General features: G+C 38.4%; 1 protein-coding gene and 1 long non-coding RNA gene across 3 annotated transcripts in view; one reads left to right on the top strand and one right to left on the bottom strand.

Annotated features, from left to right (window-relative positions):
- The window catches only part of LOC128090688 (uncharacterized), a 289,733-nt gene that overhangs the window by 229,307 nt on the left and 45,750 nt on the right, over window positions 1–14,676 (top strand). The gene's annotated exons all lie outside the window — the stretch shown is intronic.
- The window catches only part of ZFHX4 (zinc finger homeobox 4), a 152,098-nt gene that overhangs the window by 135,272 nt on the left and 2,150 nt on the right, over window positions 1–14,676 (bottom strand). The gene's annotated exons all lie outside the window — the stretch shown is intronic.

The raw sequence follows: 14,676 nt of genomic DNA, 5'->3' as shown, positions 1-14,676 counted from the left end.
CACAAAATCCCTATTAAATTTAGAAGTTCAAGTTACTAATCCTACTAAATATAAACCTTATCTATTGAATCCATATTCCTTTTTCCTTTTAAGAAATTCACCACATCAATCACCTTAGGAATTAATAAATCATATTTACTGTGTTTATTCATATGTCGATACTCCCAATCTGTAAAGCTTTCACGATTTAATCTCTTTAATTCTGACTAAAGTTAGTTTACATTAGATGTTATTTTAAACACACACAGAACTAAATTAAATAGAAGCAGCTCAAAAATTAATCCTGATTGTCTTCACTACAAATCACACTGCCTGGATCTGTCACCTGTTCTCAAACACTATGAAAGAGACCAATTGTGTTCACAGCTCTCAAGGAAAAAAAAAAAAATTAAAAAAAGACATTTGCAGCTTTTTGTTTCATTAAACTTGAGCCTGATTTAACAAAAATAGAATATTAGCATAATTAAGTATACTAAAATACATTAATAATGGAAAATACAGTAGCATAATCTTTTAGAGTGTAAATTAACACAGACTTTGGGGTTTTATTCAAGTCTGGTTGTGTAGTCTCTCAGTACATTTGGAAAGTGAGACCAGATTGCAATGCCAACAAATAATGGCTAGAGGGTCAAAATAACTCTGTAATATTCACCTAGCACTTTGTTGTCTCAAAACCAACTATGAAATAAATGTTAGAGTTTTTTTTGTTTGTTTGTTTGCCTAATGTTAAATTTCTTGTATGTTAAAAATGCTGCAATTATCTTTCTAGAAGTTATCACAGGGCAGATACTTGAGCAAACATTTGAGTTCTCGGGAGGATATTACAACTCCAGATGACTCCAGAAAGTCTTGATGGAAAGAAAACGTAAAGAGTTGTGCTTCTGAGCACCGTTTGCAAAAGTACAAGACTCCTCCAATTATGCACATGCAAAGGAAAAGAAATAAGCTTTGGGTATTGTAAGTCATGAGGAACATTTAAATATTACTCTATCAGAATCAGCCTGGTCAATAAAAATACAGGATGTTTTTTAAACAGTTTAGTTATTAATAAAGCAACTGTTTTTTCTAGAATATTATCATGGCAAATTTGTTTTGTATTGCCAAGATCAGCTGGGCATTTTGTTTTTATTATGCATAGTCTTTTGTCATTTTTTGTTCTGCAAGTTAATTTGACTGCTGTGCATAAGTGAAGTGAGCAATTCAGTAATTAACTTTTGTGTTTTAAAACGTATGAACTTTAATTAGATTTCATTATAAACAAACAAATGTCAACCATAATTATAAGCTCCTTGGTTTAACCACATATTATCCCTTTTCAAACAAACTTGATGTCAGACAAATTAAAATCAAGCAGCCAGCAATTTTGAGTTGAATTTTACATGATCTGCCAGTAACCTGATTACTTTAACTTCAATATCATTACAGGAAAAGTATTTCAGGAAAAATAATTACAAGAATTCCAACAGGAGACAAGCTTAATTGTATTGATTCAAAAGATGCATGTGTATAGGAACCATGCTGAAGGAATAATGTTATCTTAAATCTACAGTTACTATTAAAATGATATTGTCTGGCATGAAAAAGGCAATTTGAGATTGGTGCCTGGAAAAGCAGAGATACAAAACTCACTGAAATAATTATCTTTACCCCATTATACTTTAAGCAACAAAATATCAATGGGGAACAACTTCAAGGCATGAAGGTTTGCAGGTTTATTTACTGACTGGTGTATCTATTAGTACCAGGAACAAGTGGAGCTGTCAGGACATAATGAAGGTAAATGATTAGTTAGCACAGAGACTGAGCTCTTCTTCAATGCAATAAGAGTTAATTAAAGTTTACCACTAAACATCAACCAAAGCAGGATGTTGATCAGGTTTCAGCATTAAGTGCAAACAGACAATGGTTGGCAGCAATTAGTGCAGCTATCAAATGACATGCCATGATAATTATACATTTAAAACAGCTAAAGGGCCTGTGGAAAGGAGGGAAGAATCTCATCAGCTTCTTTGACTACATACAGTCAAAGTGCAGGAAACAGGTATCAGATATTTCACTTCAATACTGTAAATCAATAGAATTAAACAAAAAGAAGGTTGTTCGAGTGCATTATCTGAAAGAGGACAATTCACTGTACATGAAATGGAAGAAATCTGCAGACGACTCCTAACAAAGATAAGTACGAGCTAGATTAAATAAATTACTTTGCCGCTGCCACTCACACTGACATGCATAAACAGAGAAATGTTTGGGGTTTAAAGGCTGCAGCATCACTGAAAATTCCTACAGCAGAGCGAAGGTTGCCTGGTGCTTTGGACCTGTGGCCATGTTGGCAGCATGATGATGCCCAGAAGGCCTCAGGTCTGCAGCCCACCACCACAACAGGCAGCTTCAGCTCCAGCTCCAGCAGCAAACCCACTGCGGGAGGCCTGGATCCACCAGTGGTGATTACCTGCTATCTGAGCACAGCCTGGGGCTCCTCCATGCAGAGCCTACTCTCCACCCCTCCGCATCAGCATGCTCCCAAACTTACACCCAGGTTTTGGGAAAGAATGAGCCCAGAGCTCTTCTCTGCAGACAAAAGCATGGTGGCAAGGCTGGCACACTGACAGCCCCCGCACTGCCAAGCTGGTGCTGCTCCCCATCGTGTTCTGTTTTGAAGCCCTTTGCATGTAGACATGGTAATGGCATGCCGACAGCTACCAGGCCAGTGACACAAGTGTTGATACCAGCCTTAGTTCCTATCTTACCCTTCCATTAAGTGCAAAGACACCTCTAATGACAACATCAAACAAAGGAAAGACACCTTTTAGTCCAATGGCAGCTGTCTCCTGAACATCCTTGGTGTGGGTCTCTGAAGTCAAAACACCCTCTGTCCTTCTGTATCAAAAAGGTAACCTAGCCCTTTCATGGGCTGAGGCATCGTTAGCTGATGTAGCCAGACAGACAGCAGACAGTTGCTAAGTCTGTTACTCAGACATTTCCCCATTACTTTACATGCTGGACATAGAACTACACATTCTCTCATTCTGCTTCTACTAGAGCAGTGCAAGAACCACATCACCTGACTGAACATCTGCACAGCTTCATAGCAGCTGAATAGCTCTGGTAGGCATGACCCCCACCTCAAAGAAATCAAGATTTCCTCATAATTATTATAGATATTACAGAGGAAAAAGCAGCCTGCTCTTCCTAGATATTTAACAAGAGGTGAGAGGAAGAGGCTTATTGAAGGACAAGTAGCAGGTTTCCAAGAAAGTTAGGCTGTGACAAAATAAAATGATGAGAGCTGTGGAGGGATTAGGCAGCAGAACTCACTGCTGGAGGATACTGTTAAAGAGTATGAATGTATTGAGATTAAGAAAGAAAACTGAAATTGTCTGCTAAAACTATCAAGAGTTTTTATAATGAATGGGGAAAACAAACAAAATTGAAAGGGAAATTAAATCTGGATCTTTAGAGAATTAAAAAATTTGTATTTGCAATCTTGGCAAGGCAGGCACATACAAGAGGTTACCCCTCATCTGCCTACTGTGAAAATCTTCAGAAACATCTTCTACAGACCAGAAAAAAAAGAAGAGTCTAGTTAGACCAGGTCCTAGTTTAGTGAGCAATATGCTCCTATAGCATGAATTACACCTTCAAAGTAAAGAGAAGTCTACAGCAGGGAGATTGCCCTGACTTTTGTTTGAACCTATGCAAAAACATCAGCAGCACTGCTTGGTATTTATATAAGTTGTTTTCTCCGTGTTCTGTGTTAAATTCAGAAAACCTTATTTTAAGATAGTGAGAACTGTATTTATTTTAAGTGCACTATTTTTTTCCTTAAGCATACATGTGCAAAATGCATTAAAATGAGTTTTGTTGCTGGCTACCAAATGCCACACATGTTAGAATGTGTATAAATGCACATCACTAAAGTTATTTTAATAAAACGCTTCACTGTTTTGCATAGTTCCTGGTCTGCAGCCTACAGCAGTTCTACAGACTTTTTTTTTTTTCACTAACAAACCTCATTTTCCCAACTAATTCTGTTATGCTAGGGATTTGTGCACAGAGTTGGCTAATCCCAGTATTTCCCTAGAGCTGCATCTAAGCTGTGGCCCACTCCCAGCACAAAAGTGTCTCCAAAAGCCCTTTCGCCCCCTTCAGCACTGATACACTCATTGGTCCTGACATTTTCACTTCAGCCATGACAAATGAGCTGATGGCTGTGATCAGATTGCACACGAGGACTGCTTTATCAAAGATGTATCATTAACTCTCATCACTGTCTTCCATTATGACTCTTTTGGTCAAATCTGTTGTGAAAATGCAAGTCAGTCTAAAAACATAACCTAAACATAGCAACAAACAAACTTCATTAAAAAGCAGAAAAGAAAACCAGACTCAGACGGGATCAGAAAGAGACCAGCGTTAACTAAATGTTTCTCTGGGGATTTAAGTAACTGTACTCAACCTCTGCCCCAGTGCAAACATGGCAGTTGACCGTCTTTGAAAGGTCCCTTCCCCCATCGTGGACTGCTAGCACTACTTTGCCTTTTTTAGAGAAACAAAAATATAGCAACAGCAATCAAATATGCCTAAAAATGAAGTCCTTTTTTTCTTTTTCTTTTCTTTTTTTTTTTTTTTGTCTCAGAACTCGCTCGCGTCTCTGTGTCTACATGCATCAGAATATATTTTTCAAATGAATCCCTTAAAGAACATAAAATTTTCACTTGAATCACAGCCACATAATCACACTGTTTTCTGACTCACATTAAAAACGCCAGCATAAAATGCTGTCTGAAGCGGATATCTCCCAGCTCACAACAAATGCTGCAACCTTTCTGTCAAGTTAGAACTTAAGTTCCAGTTACATGGTTCTTGTTACATCTGGAGGGTTTACAAAGTATATATTTGTTGTAACCTCTTCTGGCAATTCATCCGAGAATACACATCTAGACGGAGTCAACTGTAACACAACAGATCTTGGGAATGGAGGTCATGCTTTGAGATAAAGTGCTATTCACTTTTGGACCATGCAAGAAGCTCTTTATTCCTGTTCTTATTGGCATCAGTTCCCCCTTACCAGAGCAAGAACAAAGCCAAGTGCTCGTGTGAGGTTTATGAATAAATCAGAGGTGAGCCACTTTAAGTGCTGCCCATGATTTCCTTGTTGACAGTGAGCACTTAAACAGGCTTCTATGACCAACAACTCCTGGCAAACCTTAATGGCTCCTAATCTGTACCCTGCTTCATTTCAGGAAAGAAATGACCCACCCCAATTTTTCTCAAGTCTTCACCTTCTAGGCAACTACTGTCCCACCTTTTTAGAAATTCGGGACTGTCCCATGTCAGTGCCAAGTCTGCATGTAACACACAACATAAAAATCAACATTTTCTTCCTAGAAAACAAATGACAGCTAATAAAATGTTATTACGCTGTGCAGCCTAAGTAATTCCCAGACAAACCATTTACACAATTCTGTGTTTGTTTAAATTGCATAGATTTTTAAATGAACCTAAAAGATTTTGAATATCTTTGCCTCCAATTCTTAAAATCATGTTAAAAAATAATAATAATAATAATAATAATGAAATTGTTGAGAGCAGATTCAGCCTTTCTGCAGAGCCACAGCTGAACACAGGAATGTTTATAGATCACTGCCATTATGCGTATATAAAAAATTCAAACAGCCTCACACACACACACAAAAAGCAAAGCAAAACAAACAAAAAAAAACTTGTAAACGATGATACCACTGAAAAACAAACTCAAATCAACCAGTAAACCCAAAGCTAGGCCAAAGTAGTCTGGTCCAGAAACATTATTGTTAACATGAGATTGTGGCAAGAAGCAAGGTGTCTCAATATGTACGCCTTTGATGCACAAAACCACTCCAAGACCTGTGCTGCTCAACAGCAAGGCAGCAGCCTGCTCGGAAAATAAATTTCAACACTCAATGAAATCCTTCGTTTTCAAGTTCTCCCCCCCCCCCCCCCCCCCCCCCACCCCTGTCTGGATGGGTCACAAGCTCCAGATGGCTGAATTTCCTCCCTAGTAGCTGAGCTATCGTCAGACTCCCAGTTTTCTGCTATATTTAAATACTAACATTTTGGACTCCATTCTCTCTCGTTGCTTTCCACCACCCACTTGAGAAAAAGTTGTGACCGCCGCACTTTTGCCCTGCGATTTCAGCGAGGGCTCCGGGCCGGGGTCGGGTTGGGGCCGGGCCGCCCGGCAGCACTGAATTGCAGCCGGCTCCTCAGCAGATGGCACTCTTCTGTACGAGGGTCTGATCCAAGGCCGGGAGGAATCGATGAGGCAACGCTGGACTTTGGACCAGGCCCTCGGTCAAAATGGGAAACTGCAGCAGTGCTGGGGGAACGAAGCATCAAGCATCCAGCACCGAGAAATCCACAGGCATGGCCAGTCGTGACTTAAAACAGCCCCAGCAATGCTTCTTAGTGGAGCTGAAAAATCATATCTTGTCTCCCTACAGCAATCACTCAGTTGATCCTGCTGGAAAAAGGCCCTGAGCACATCGCTACACAGCAGCAGCGATGCTCCCACCCCACAGCTGGCCACAGTGGCATGGCAAGCACACTGATCCCGTGTTTTTTTGCAAGCAGTACATAAAATTCAAGGAATTCAGGGATTGAGGGGTGACATTTGCCACGTAGCTAAATAATTTATTTTGGAGATGTTACATCTTCTTTAATTTAAACCCTCAGTGCTGTAAGCAAAATCAGTAACTATAACTATATATATATATATAGGATCAAAGTGAAACTCACAGGAATAAGTTCCCTGCATAAGGAACTACTTTTCACTTAGACCTTTGTTTTCTCTAGAAGATAAGTCATACAGAGCAATAGACATTAAAATACAGATAAATTCTGATTTGAAGGTGGGCAGCCATATCTTTATACATGGAAAAACCACCTGTGCTTGAAATGGTAACACAACACTTGGTAAATGCAAGATTTTTTTCTCCCCCCTCTCTCTTTGTAGGAAAACATTGGCTCTCTGAATATCAAAAGTCAAAGGATCAACTCCAGCAAGTGAGGGACAAGAAGTTTTGTCTTTGCTTTCCTCAAAAAAGTTTTTATTGCAATCTATTCTACCACAGTATTCAGGAACAAGTGCAGAAATAACAGGGATTGTTCCAGATTTCCATCAGTGCCCCAAACATTGAAGCACTGCTAGTGACAGGTGCCTTGTCACCTCAGATTAGGCACATTTCTCTATAAGGGAGCCTCGATGTCAAAACAGGGAGGAGCAAGTCCTCAGCAGCCACTGCTCCCAGCCCCTCAGCTCTGCTGTTGTCTGCTGAAGGAGCAGAGACACCTCTGCCAGAGTCCCTACGAAGCCTCTTTCGTACAACCACTGTGGCACCTCCTGCTCTAAGCACATTGTCGTTGGAAATGGTAGTGCAAAAAGTAGCGAAACCCTTAAAATTTGATTTTATGAGATTATTTTCTGCCGGTGGCTGAAGGCCTCATGCCTTTTATACCTATATCAACCCTTGCCAGTTTTACATCTATATATTTCCCTCTCTTTCAGAAGAATTATTGTTATTATATATAGCAGAGAGTGAAAAGGAATCAGGTTCTAGTACCTTTTGAGTTTGTATCCTAGGTTTACTCACATTGGCATAAGCATTTTGTACAGTTTTCTTTGTTTTAGAACCAGAATATTTCTCTACTTACATCCAATTTTAGATATATGGCTAGCGTGCTCATCACTTGTCCATTAGAAAGCATTGCAGCCTATACAGTAAATGTCAGAGTCACCATGGTCTATCATATACAGCATTTAGTTTATTAACTATTGACCTCAACACCTACAGCACCTACTTAGGAGCTGGTACAGCCTATGAGACCAGTTTGAGTGCCAAAACTCTGCTAAGGTTGTCTGTAAATAAATACCAGTTTCTGGGCACATTTCAAATTGTCCTCAAAAGTACCTAAAACAAATAAACTATGATTTTGACAAATTCATCTCTAAATCACTTTTTTTTTTTTTAATTTAAAGCTGATGCTCAGTAATATGAACACATAGAAGAGTGTGTCAATATGACAAATTTTTATTTTGACCATAAAACTTGATTAAACTGTTCCTTAGAAAATTTTGTTTAAGCAGAAAACATCAGATCCTCAACAACATTACCATAATACAGCCTGGCACAAACTTTTCCTGCATAGTTTAGAGATCAATAAAACCTAGATAAATAGCAGAAATACAGGTATAAATGGCCTACAGGACGACTGCTAAAAGAGAATACAGTAGTGTGTATTAAAGGCATGTATTAAAGGACAAATAGATCCCCTTATTTCCTCAAAACAAGTTCTCTTCTAATCAATAAATTAATAATAATCCCAACAGCAACCCTACAGGACCTACCAGGTAAAAGCAACCATCAAACTATTTCTAGTTTCTTCTATCTATGCATCTGTTCACATAAACATTTTCTGCGTTACATCTTATTCTGTAAAATCTTGAAACTCAGTTTTCTGGGTTTCTGCCCATTCAGTAAGAATGCAGACATCACATCAGTTATTATTAACCCATGTGTTATCCAATTCTACAGTGGCTGGAACCTCGCCAGAGACAACACATGGTGCTTGGTTAACAATATTTTAAAATATAAATGAATTTATTTCTTAAATTAACACATTCGTCTTATGGAAGTACACTAATAAGCTGTTCCCAGAATAAAAGAATATCCCATAAGCATGTTCCTTTAAAAGAAGTTTTAAGGAATTTCATAGCTAGCAGTAAAACATTCTCAAGCCCCACAGAAAGTTTTAAACTTTGTCTTAAAAGAGATCATTTTTCTTACTTCACTCTTACCAACTTCTTTCTGCATTTGCAGTTTCATTTCATTTATCCATAACCAATTCTAATTCCTTTGAAGTGTCTCTAACTGTTTAAATAATATCAAATCTAATGCTGATCTAACAAACACCTACAAATACATGTTCTACAAACTCAAAAAAAAAAAAAAACCAAAAAAACAAAAACAACCAAAACCCAGAACAAGTTAACATTTACTCTAGCTACCAGCAGTTTTCCCCAGTAGCTCTAAATCGGTAATTATGTTGACCTGGGAGAAAAAAAAAAAAAAAAAAAAAAAAGCCCAAACCTCCAAACCTATTTAATATGCATACATACAAATAATTATTCACACTGCATTTGATTTACATACATACAAAAGAACCACTTCCCACTTTCAAAAGTGGCTCAACACTTATGGTATTTTAACTGCCCTAATTACTGTTGAGAGAACATAATTAGAAGCACTGATCACATTGTCAACAGCTAACCAGTTGCAGCCGTATTTCAGGGCCTGATTCTGCTCTGGCTGAAGTCAGAGCACTGCACTGACTGTAGGAGGCCGGGGCCCTTCTCTCCACCTGAACCGAACAGTTCTGAACAACTTGAGTACAGGGATGCAGCCCTGCCGAACACTCTGCTTGCTGTGTGCATACATCAATTTCTATTTCAGTACGCTTTCTCTATTTTAAAAGCTGAAGCAAGAGAGTAATATTTTCCCCAGAAAGGCTTTATACAAACCACTTAAACACTTAGCACTGAGTCAGAATTCATAACTTTTTCCAGAAGAGAAATAGTTTAATAATTAAAACAGATATGGACTAAACCTCGCTTCCTTGAATACCAAACTTTATTAGATTATTACGCGTTGATGCATAATTTCCATTGGCAACTTTTAAACTGAGTCCGTCTCTCCCTGCCAGCCCCCTCCTCTCTTGTTCTGCTCCCCAGGCAAGGTGCTGGGAGTCCTCGATACCCAATAGTCAATATTTGGTTTGCCTGTCATGTTCCTGGAACTCCTCTCCATCCGAACCTGGGTTTATCAGCTTTTCACTACGCTGCTCTCGTACGCATTACTTCACATGATGATGGAAACTCGGGGCATCTTAAAAAGTTGCTGAAATCCGAGCTCCTGCTTGTTTTCTCAAGTCTTGGACAAACATAACTTTAGGGAGAGCTGAACATACGCATAAAGAAAGAGGAGCCTGCATTTTCATCTTCCTTTCATCTCAGTCATTCAGTCAACCATTCAGTGCCCTATTCAACAGAGCTTTTCATTATGCAAAAAAATGCTAATCCTTTTCCGATGCTTTCACACTTGTATAAACCCCCATTCCTTCGACTGAAAAGCAATTATATCAGTTTACCTTTCTGTCAAAAACAGGATTAATATTCCAATACCAGAATCTCCTTTATTTTCCTATCTTTTGCTTTAGGAAACTAGAGATTATTAGCGGAGGTATTCCTTAGAGCGAGAATACATTATTTTAAATATGATTATTTTAGCCAGAGAGAGCAGGGGGTGGGGGAGGGAGAGCAAAAACTTCAGTTGCTGCGGAAACTCTTTTCAGTGACAGAACTGACCTTCCCTTTGCAGAGGCCTGAATAGAATGAGCCTCACTCTGGTCTATTAATCAGAAACAAATTATGAAAGAATGTGGCTGGACTGGTTGACACTATCCTGTCTTGGGAGACTCAGTAACAGCCTAGTAACAATGTCCTCTTCATGGGTAATGAACAGCCATGACAAATGGGGCAGAGAAACTATTTATTTGCATATGCAAATTCTCACACAAGGGAAACATGTACAAACAAGTGTCATTGTAAGGTGGATTAGGCAAACAACGCTTTCTTTTTAGGACATTCTGCAGCCCAGAACATTAGTCAGCACAATTAAACCAGTCTCCATGGAGACTAATGAAATTTCACCATGGTATGAGTTAAATTAGATAGCTAGTTATGTGTTTTCACAATCCAACTTGAAATCCATTATTGTTTCAGAACAATACAGCAATTGTGCCTGGCTGATCTTTGCCAGCTCAACAAGCTCCTAAGTTGACAATTTGCATATGTTAATATAATTAAGCACTAATTACATGAAACTTGTACATATTCACATGCACTTTCCCTGGGCGCTTCTCGGTTTGAACCTTGGCCAAGTCTTTAACCCTTTGAATGAATTCGGAGCAGCAAAGCTCTGCCTTCTGGGTACAGCCCCAAGGCAGATGCAGAAAAGCTCTTCATTTGTAAACACAAAGCTTAACCTGACTTCTCATATTTCTATCAACAAGGCTAGAAAACATTTTTGTATGTGCTGTGGTAGGAAAAGGGGGGGAAGAAGGAAAGGAGGGCTGGAAGTTCTTTATAGACCTAGTTCTGGTACTCTTTTTGCAGATGAAAACATAAATATTTATGCACATAACATGCTACAAACACATGTGCTGCCATTATCATAGATCCTTCAAGAAGCAAATTGTCAAAAACCTGCCCTGGGTTTTGTGTCAGTGCTCTCAGAGCCACAAAAATGGGAAGGAGAAAAGGAAAAAAAGAGCAAGCAGTAACTAATGAGCTTTACATAAATATATGCAGAGGCAATTAAGCAGTGTTAATTACTATGACAGCAGTTAATTGAATATAATTAGATATTTTAAGCTACTGACTAAGGCATAGTTAAGATTAATTTTATTGAGATTAATTGTAAATAAGAATAGATTAACTATGTGTTTTGACAGGCATAAAAAGTAGTTCTGCAAATTAACTAGGAGAGCAGAAACTAGCACAAAAATCATATATTATTTTAATGTCACACCTCAGAATCATCAGCTCAATAAACATGACTTTTCAAACCCAAACAGACAGGAATCTTGAAGAAAAACAAACAGCTTGCAGAGATTAAAGAGCCTTTTGTCCTTTTTCATGTGCATTTCTTTTAGCAGACTAAATTAAGCGAGTCTGGTGTACGTTTTTAGGAAGGAACATTTCACACTGAATGGAAAAAATGTTCTATCACATATGAAATTCATGCAGCTGTGCGGAACTTGGTCCAGATGGTCTAAGACTGTAAAACAACAGTAAATGATAGACAGTAGGGCCTTCCCAAGATTGTGTGATAAAGTCACAACCTCATATTTTGACCTAAATTTTCTGTCATGTATTGTTTCCTTCCAGATCAGATAGCTCCATTTTGATTTTTAACTGATCCTGAATATTCAGTGGAAACCTTTCATAAACATTGCTGATAAGCATCTGAGTAGAAATCATAAAATATTTACAAAATGCCCCTGAGCTTCATTAAAACAATGCTGAGTCCGAAGTGCCCTGCTCTCCCAACAATACTAAGCAGTTCACACCACTCACCTTAAATAGGTAGAAATGCCTGGTTTTAAGTATGCTTCAAAGAAAACTCAAAACACATTCTACCAGTAGATTAATTCATGCATGCTGCTTAAGGAAATTAACAACAATGCTGAAGAATGCTGAACAAATCACTAATAAGAAAGAAGCTTCAATCGATTTTGAAATAAATCAATAGGTGATTAACACAATATTTTTAAAGCAGCAGAATGAATATATATTATAAAAACACATATATTATATTTCCAATACCTTTTTAGCTCTTAATCGAACAATGGCTTTACAACAGTGAGCATGTCCCTATATTGACTATCAACTTCTTTGGAATGCCTTTCGTCTTTTATAACGAAAATCCAAAAACGGTCTGTGAAACAAGGCTACGACAAGCCATTCTGCAGTGAAAGATTTTAAATCATCCAGCCTCTTCTAATAGACTTGAGACTTATTGAGGTAGAAACCATAAAAAATGAAGAAGGGAAATTTAATCCCTGAAATATTGATTTGCACATTAATATCATATAGGCAGAGGGCAATTTGGCTTCATGGAAATGACACATTGTCGACCCTTGGTGAAGTCAGAGCCAATCTAACTGCTGAACATGTCTGAATCTCAAGAGTTATTAAGGGCTTCCCTTCTTGCCTTTATGACTTTTCTTCAGCCTACCAATGCAATCTTAAATGTATTATCTTTAAGAAATAATTGTAAAACCTCAGGGGTTTTCCAGTTAATGGAAGGGAGGCTAAACCACATCAGATTCTGAAATGCAACATTAAACCCTTGCAATCAACAAAACCACCTCAATTCTCATCCATCCAGTGCAGGATCTAATATTGTTATTAGAGATAATCAAATTTCATTGTGTAAATTTAGGCTCATGGTCAGAATGGAAGCAGTAAATTCTGCAATATTAAACAGTGATTCTTCTCGGCCCCCTTTGTATGATCTTTGCTGGTGCACCATCTTCACAAATAAACCTGAACTATTCAAAAACCAAGGAACAAAAATATCTCCTTGTTCTGAAAGACACACACAACGCCATTTATCATCTCCACGGCTCTCTTTTAGTTTTAGCTTGATCTAATGGGTAAGTTTCATTTTAGAGAATAATAAAGCAGTATCACTGCATAAGCCAAACAGCAGGTACTATTACTGTGACTTACACAGATGGTTTACCTGACCTTTCTTTGTTCCTTGGGTAGGTTTCACTTTTACAGATTTACGACTTTTCCCTCTATATTTCATTGACCCTCTATGTTCATTATCATAAAAATGAAAACTATTGAATACATGTTTATGTTGACGAAGTCCAAAACCACCACGACTAAAGGATAAAGAGATGCTACAATGCACTGTGTGGATTTCTAGATCGTACACTATAAATATTCAGGCACAGATAGCACGAATAACTGAATAATCCTAGTGAGCCCCAGATCTGGAGCCAGGTGCAAGAGGTTAAAACAGCTGGCTAGCCATCTTTTATGTTGTGTGCCTTCCTACCGGCTGAAACCGCAAACCCTGAAAACTAGCAGATATTCCCTCAAGGTTGATTGTCTGATTTTTTTCATTTCCACCACTTTAGTAGGATCCCCGAGTCGAGAAAAGAGAGAAACTCCTTAAATACAGTCAGATGAATAGGAAGTGGAGCAATGATGATCAAGGCTCTCCCCCCCAGCCCAACCTTCAGCCCCCCATTTATTTCCACAATCTTCTTTGTGCACCTTCCCAGCCAAACGTTTGTATTCCTCATTTCAAAGAAAAGCTCTCCGGATCGTTCTGTCAGTTTTGCCAGTAAATATAAAGTAAAACAAGTGTTGATGGCACTGAGAGTGTTACATACCCAGGCTGTGTTTTTGCATTGCTCTCAATGGAAGCGATCGATGCCCATGTCACAGTCGCGTCCCAATCGCAGCCAAGTCTCTGCCTCAATCTAACCAACAACAGGCAGGGCTGCAAAGGCTTCTCACTACCTCTTCCATCCATCCACCACCAAACTAAAAATATAATGCTACATATGATCTTTTTAAACACTCCAGCACAGCTCCCAAGGATTGAGCCACTGAAAATCCAGGAGAAACACAATTGAAAAAAAAAAAAAAAAAAAAAAAAAAAAACACCATCAAAAAAAAAAAACACCTTCACAGCAACCACCCCAAAAGCACACAAGCCCTCTCTTTCCACTCTCCTTCTCACTGTCCTCCTGCCAACTACATAATCCTCGATTAAAAATGGAACGAGGCTAATAAAAAAGAGAATTAAAAAAAAAAAAAAAAAGCAAAGAAAAAAGAAAAAGAAAAAAGGAGGACGGAATGGAGCCGAGGAAATGCAACTGTCAGAAAACGGGATGGTCAGACTTCCTGAGTGAACCTGCCTGTGTCTGGCTTAATGTAAATCCACCATCTTCAGCCTGGCAAGTTGTCTTTTGGTTGGCTTTTTTTTTTTTTTTTTTTTTTTTTTTTTTTTTGGTGGGGAGGGGGGTGTTATGTTTGCGATCTCTCTGCCT

This window comes from Tympanuchus pallidicinctus, unplaced genomic scaffold (genome assembly GCF_026119805.1).
Source record: "Tympanuchus pallidicinctus isolate F22 unplaced genomic scaffold, pur_lepc_1.0 scaffold5, whole genome shotgun sequence".
Classification (NCBI taxonomy): Eukaryota; Metazoa; Chordata; class Aves; order Galliformes; family Phasianidae; genus Tympanuchus; species Tympanuchus pallidicinctus.
This window is presented reverse-complemented; position numbering and strand designations above follow the sequence as displayed.